Genomic DNA, 7,415 nt, shown 5'->3' on the forward strand with positions numbered 1-7,415 from the left:
AGTCCAATTGTTACTGATACGTTGGTTAACAAGGCTCTATCTAAAGCTAAAAACACTGCCTCCATGGGACCAGATGGTGTCCCAGGCTGTGTCATACGCGAGCTCCAAAAGGAATTAACCCCGCATCTTAATACCCTGTTCAGTCTCAGCCTCTCCACAGGATATGTGCCCATAGAATGGCGCATGGCAATGGTGGTCCTGCTACACAAGGGTGGGGCCACAACTGACCCTGGGAACTACCGACCAATAACCCTAACCAGTCTGATCTGTAAGGCTATGGAGTGAATCATTATGGAACTCATAAATGAAGAGATTAAGATTCTCCAGTCGCTGGACCCCAGACAGTTCGGCTTCGTCAAGGGCAGATCCTGCCTCCTGAACCTGGTGGATTTCTTTGAGACAGTTACTCAGGTTATAGATAAGGGAAAGGAGGTACACACGGCTTACCTTGACCTTGCTAAAGCATTTGACACCACTCCCCATTCAGGTATTATTGATAAGCTCACCAGCCTGGGCATAAACCCTTACGTCACAAGATGGATCACAAACTGGCTCTCAGACAGATCCCATAAAATAAGAGTAGCGGGATCTATGTCCGAATCCAGACCAGTAATGAGAGGTATGCCTCAGGGCTCTGTCCTGGAGCCCCTCCTGTTTGGCATATACTTCTCAGAAGTATAGGCAAGCACGAAAAGGCTGTGGCTGACTAAGTTTGCGGATGACTGCAAACTGGGTGCTATAATAGAGTCTCCGGCCAACATGGAGATTCTCCAGAAGGGCCTAAATGAGACTGATGCATGGTGTCAAAGCCATGGTCTGAAGCTAAATGCAAAAAAATGCGTAGTAATTCCCTTTGGAAAAAACAGAGTACCCGCAAACTACAACATAGGAGGTTATCCCCTGAAATCTGAAGAAGAAATAAGGGATCTAGGGACCCAAGTAGATAGTCAGCTTTCCTTTGATAACCATGTTGCCAAAGTGATTAGAAAATCCTTCTATGTGACCCATCTGATCACGAAAGGGTTCGCATCAAGATCTAAGGATGTAATGGTGCCCCTCTACACTTCCCTCATCAGACCCATTATTGAGTACAATGCACCAATTGGAATGTACCTGGCTAGACATCTCCAGCAGCTGGAGAGACCACAAAGGTACCTAACCAAGAGGATTACTGGCCTCAAACAGTTGCCCTATGCAGCACGATTGAAAAAGCTAAGACTGTTCTCTGTTGCATACCGCTTTCTCAGAAGCGATCTCTGTCTAACATATAGAGCCATGTCCAACCCAGAATTGTTGAACATGCTCCATCTTAGCAAAACCAAATCTACTCGAGCTACACGCTCTAGGGATATAAACCTCAACACAACAATGAATAGAACATGCTGGAGGGATAGATTCCCTTCGCAGAGACTTCCCTTACTATGGAACAGGGTCCCGATCTACATAAGACAGAGCCCCTTACTATCACTCTTCAAGAGGAACCTTGATGAGTGGATGGGTAACAGAAAGTTCACACCTGGGATCACACCAACAGCACTACTAGATAGGGGCCAAGGGTGCTAGCTGCTAGTACAAGGGTCTAGGGAACTACTAAAGGGGCGGTGAATACCGCACAACGTGGCTGGGTTAATATATGCCTTCGGGCAGATAGCCCAGTACCAACTTATGAACCTATAAGAAAAAAAGTTTTCTCCTTCTAAATAATTCTAGCAAGCTGCTTAATCTGCTTTATACAAATGTAACAAGCAGCTCGCTCCATTCTAAATATCACACATAGAGAGCTGAAGGAAGCAATAGCACAATACCAGCATTCAGTTACACCGGCACTCATAAACTTCTGGCTACAATGGCACGGCACAAATGCTCGGAATAATATGCTAATTGAAGTAAAAACTGCATTCTAATCTAATCCCAAATCTTTTTAGAAAGAGCATTAAATAATAAACTTTGTGTGTCACTTCTCAACCAATATATCGAAACTACAGGCTTATGAAGATCGTTTTCATTATATATAACATACGGGGGTGTAGCTAGCTGATAACTGAAGCTTAGTGAGAACCTATAAAGTTGAGATCACAGTTGTTCACACAGATGTAATAGCTCAAGAGCCCTCAAACCTTTTAACAAAGGGAACCATTTACCTATAATGCGTTTATTGTTTAGTAAAATATTTGACTTTTTCAATACAAGCCAACAAAAAAGTCTTAAAAATAAATGTACTGTCCCAACTATGTAAACAAAAGAGGAAAATAAATATAAAAAGGCCTTTGAATAATAACTTTAAGGTTAATATTTACAGTCTGAAGAAGTTTGCAAAAATAAGCCAGAAGTACTTAGTCAAATAAATCTGTTCTTGTTTTTTGTTTGTATCCTCATCTTGTTGGCAATAGCTCTTTTATTTTTAAAACAGCAAGTCTGTCATTCCCATTATTATTTTCATGTAGGCTGTGTATGAAATCATACTTTGGCAATTTTATTGATGCAATTAAATCACAAACAGCATTGCAAGACCATATTTCTTTCAGCCATTTATCAAGTAATAAATATACAAAAGGAAACACTCATTTGGAAAATGTTTTGCTTTATAATACAGTGGATATAAAAAGTTTACACACCCCTGTTAAAATATCAGGTTTTTGTGATATAAAAAATGAGACTACAACAAATCATTTCAAAACTTTTCCCACTTTTAATGTGACCTGTAACCTGTACAATTCAACTGAAAAACAAATCTGTTAGGGGAAAAATATAAACAATAAGAAACGTACAATAAGCTAGTTGCATAACTGTGCATACCCTTAAACTAATACTTTGTTGTGTGTGCACACCTTTAAACTAATACTTTGTTGTGTGTGCACACCTTTAAACTAATACTTTGTTGTGTGTGCACACCTTTAAACTAATACTTTGTTGTGTGTGCACACCTTTAAACTAATACTTTGCTGAAGCACCTTTTGATTTAATTACAGCATTCAGTCTTCTTGGGTAGACGTCTATCAGCATGACACATCTCGACTTGACAATATTTGCCCACTCTTCCTTGCAAAAGCACTCCAAATCTGTCAGATTGTGAGGGCATTCCTTGTGCACAACCCTCTTCAGGTCACCCCACAGATTTACTATTGGATATAGGTCTGGGCTCTGGCTGGGCCATTCCAAACTTTAACTGTCTTCTGGTGAAGCCATTCTTTTGTTGATTTGGATGTATTCTTGGGCTCATTGTTGTCTTGAAAGGTGAAATTCCTCTTCATCTTCAACTTTCTAGCAGATGCCTGAAGGTTTTGGGCCAAAAGTGGCTGGTATTTGGAACTGTTCATAATTCCCTCCACCTTGACTTAAGCCCCAGTTCCAGCTGAAGAAAAGCAACCCCAAAGCATGATACTGCCACCATCATGCTTCACCATGGGGCTGGTGGTTTTTTTGGTGATGTGAAGTGTTGTTTTTGTGCCAAACGTACCTTTTGGAATCGTGGTCAGAAAGTTCAACCTTGGTCTCATCAGACCATAACACATTTTCCCACATGCTTTTGGGAGACTTGATGTATTGTTTCACAAATTTTAGCCAGGCCTGAATGTTTTTCTGTGTAATAAAAGGCTTCCATTTTGCAACCCTACCCCATAGTCCAGACATATGGAGAATACGGCAGATTGTTGTCCCATGTAGTGCACAACCAGTATTTGCCAGAAATTCGTGCAGCTCCTTTAATGTTGCTGTGGGTCTCTTGGCAGCCTCCTGGACCAGTTTTCATCTTGTCTTTTCATCAATTTTGGAGGGACATCCAGTTCTTTGCAACGTCACTGTTGTCCCATATTTTCTCTACTTTTTGATGACTGTCTTCACTGTGTTCCATGGTATATCCAATGCTGTGGAAATTTTTTTGTACCCTTCTCCTGACTGATACCTTTTAACAATGAGATCCCTTTGATGCTTTGTAAGCTCTCTGCGAACAATGGCTTTTGCTGTACCAGGGAACTAAGTAAATGTCAGGAAAATCCTATTAGGACAGCTGAACTTTATTTGGGGTTAATCAGAGTCTCTTTAATTGATGGCAGGTGTATACCCAAGAAGACTGAATGCTGTAATTAAATCAAAAGGTGCTTCAACAAAGTATTAGTTTAAGGGTATGCACACTTATGCAACCAGCATATTGTACATTTTTTATTTTTTATATTTTTTTCCCCTAACAGATTTGTTTGTTTTCAATTGAATTGTACAGGTTATAGGTCAGATTAAAGGTGGAAAAAGCTTTGAAATGATTTATTGTGGTCTAATTTTTTTTTATATCACAAAAACCTGGCATTTTAACAGGGGTGTGTTAACTTTTTATATCCGTTGTAGCTTAGTTCTACTCACCAGAGATGTTTTTATACCATATAAATCTTAAAAAAAATGTACTAAATACTAACCTTAAAATTGTTACTCATAACTCAGATGCCCTACCATGTGCAGTGTCCAAGGTATCAATTTCAATATTTTTTCTTATATTTTGACATTTGATGACAAAGGTACATGTATTTTTCTCCTTCATAATTTTCTTGATGTCTTCATGGCTTGGGGGTTCCCTTCTTTTTCACTTTCTGATTATTGCTTTCTTCCTAGTTAGAAAAAATCCAACAAAGCCCTTACCCCTTTCACTATTCTCTCTTTTTATATAAACTAATAATACAGAGAGACGCTGTGATTACCACTTTTCCACGCCAAATAACATTACACATGTTCTGTATCAAGCAGTTTGTGACATAAAGCTAATATGGATATTACTTTCTGCATAGGTACATAAATGTGTACTAGGCTAATGGCCCTAGAGACTTTACAAACCTAGCCCATAGAAGTGCCCTGGTATCATGCCACCTGATGTTATCAAGTAGAGCCACTGGAGTGATCCCGAAGTGAACTTTTTATTTCCCATCCACTCATCAAGATTTCTCTTGAAGAGGGCCAGTGAGGTGCACTGCTTGACATGTATGGGAAGTCTATTCCATAGCATGGGCAGTCTCTGGGTTATGAATCTGTCCCTCCAGCATGTTCTGTTGATTGTGGTAATGAGGTTGAGGTCTCTGGAGCATGTGATGTGGAGGGATTTGGATTTCTTTAGATGTAGCATTTCTAACAGACCTCAGACATGGCTTTTTAAGTCAAGCAGCGATCGCCTAATGAGGTACATGCCAAATGGGGCATTATACTCAATGATTGGCTAATGAGGGAAGAGTAGAGAGAGATGATGACCTCTTTCTTCCTACATGCAAAACCCTTGGTAATGAGATGTGCCACATAGAAGGACTTTCTGACCACAGTGGCAATGTGGTGGTCGAAGGAGAGGTTGCTCTCAACCTGTGTCCCCAGATCTCTTATAATGCCCTCAAGTGGGCTCCTATCAATGTGGTAATTCATGGGAACTGAGTTTTTCCCAAAGTGGATGACGACGCATTTTTTGGCATTAAGCTTAAGGCCATGGTTTTGACACCAGTCATTGGTCTTAGTGAGGCCTTTCTGTAGGATGTCTCCATCACTTGGGGAGTTAATAATGGCTCCCAGCTTGCAGTCGTCTGACTTAGAGTCCACTACTTTCACACTGTGGGTTCTATCTGTGAGCCAGTTTTGCAACCACCTAGTGATATAGGGGCTGATGCCTAGTCTGGTGAGTTTATTAATAATTCCTGAGTAGGGAATGGTATCAAAGGCTTTGGCCAGATCAAGGTTGGCTGCATGAACTACCTTGCCCTCATCCACATCTCTGTTGACTGACTCAGAGAAGTCAACCAGGGTAAGCAGGCATGATCTACCTTTCAAAAAAAATAAACTGAGTGGGATCTAGAGTTTGGAGATTCCCTATATCCTTGTTAATTAGGTCCATGATGATGTGCTTCATAGCCTTACATATCAGACTCATCAGGCTAATGGGCGATAATTCCCAGGGTCTCTAGTTGCTCCCCCTTTATGGAAACCACATGCTCCCCATCAGGGAATCGAACCCCGGTCTCCAGCGTGACAGGCAGGGATACTCACCACTATACTAACGAGGAATGACTGTAGAAGTGCACCATTCAGTAGGGGCAAAGCCTGAGGTGAGGCTGTGATTGAACAGGGCACACAGATGTGGTGCCAGTTCACTTTGTAGTTCATGTAGAACACATCCAGGGATATTGTCGGGTCCCATGGAAGCTGTATTCTTGGCCTTTAATAATGCAGCTTTAACCTGTGCTGCAGTAATGCTAGGTGCCTGGCATTCCTCCGGTATTGTGATTGGTCCTTTGGGGGGGTAAAGTTGGCACTGAATCTGTCAGCCAGTACGTTGACAATATCTGTTGGCTCAGTATAGGAGGTACCATTGTGCAGTACCTCAGAGCAAACCTGGGTATTGCCATAGAGATTCTTGATATTACTATGGAAGGCTTTGTGGGTGTTTTTAGTGTCTGCTGCAATTCTGCCTTCACAGCTGGCTTTAGAGGTTCTGATGAGGGATCTCAACTTTTTGTTGAGGCTAATAAGGGAGTTTTTTCAGTCTTGGGATTTCACCTTTTTCTGCAACAGTTTCTTCCTTCTGTTGTAGAGTTTATTAAAGGCAGGGGAATACCAGATTGGCTTCCTTTTTTTGGAGGAGAGCATCTTGGTTCTGTTGGGTATGGCTAGTTCCATGCATGTATGTACGTGCTTGTACAGTCCATTGGGGTATGATTCGGCAGTCATGCATCTATTTTTCATTGACATGGGTGCCGTGAATTTAGTCACCTCTGTTTTTAGGAGCCCAAAGTCAGCTTTGGAGAAGTATTTCATGGTGGTTACCTTTGCGGGGGGGGTGTGGGTGAGATGTGGATTTCTGTGGTGATTAGTTTGTGGTCTGATCTAAGCAGGGAGGAATTGACTATTGATGTAGAGGTTGCCCATGTTAGTAATAACCAGGTCAAGGATGTTGCTTCCTCTAGTGGGGTTAAGAATGAGTTGGTCCAGGGCATTGGAATTGATGAATTCCAGGAAGCGTTGAAACACAAATCTTCATATCTACTGACCAGTGAGAAAAGGAGCAGTTGAAGAATGTAAAGCTCACTCTATAATGTGGCACAAACTAGGGACCAAATAGAATCATCATCAAATTATTTAATACCTAAACAGCTTAAGAGACCTAGTGATTAGATAGACAGACAGATGGACAGTAAGACAGAAATGCCTGTGATGTGATTACAGGATTATTACTTTGTTATATGAAATTCTAGGTGATTTGAGTAGTCATATAAATGTATTTAAATCCCCATGTACATCTCTAACCTTGCAGAATACTATTTTAGTTACAAAAATATATTTATTAATCTGTTCCCTTGTTGATTTTGAGATAAAATTCCACAGTTTCATTCACTGTAATGAGGGACAACTCCACAGTTTCATTCACTGTAATGAGGGACAACTCCACAGTTTCATTC

The 7,415-nt window shown here is 40.9% G+C and overlaps 1 non-coding gene across 1 annotated transcript; it reads right to left on the bottom strand.

The window, feature by feature from the left end:
• Positions 1–5,951: 5,951 nt before the first annotated feature.
• On the bottom strand, positions 5,952–6,023 carry TRNAD-GUC. Its single transcript has one exon. It is a non-coding gene; the product is annotated as a tRNA-Asp (tRNA).
• Between the last annotated feature and the right edge of the window lie 1,392 nt (positions 6,024–7,415).

This window comes from Protopterus annectens, chromosome 2.part1 (assembly GCF_019279795.1).
Source record: "Protopterus annectens isolate FY-2018-M chromosome 2.part1, PAN1.0, whole genome shotgun sequence".
Taxonomy (NCBI): domain Eukaryota; kingdom Metazoa; phylum Chordata; order Ceratodontiformes; family Protopteridae; genus Protopterus; species Protopterus annectens.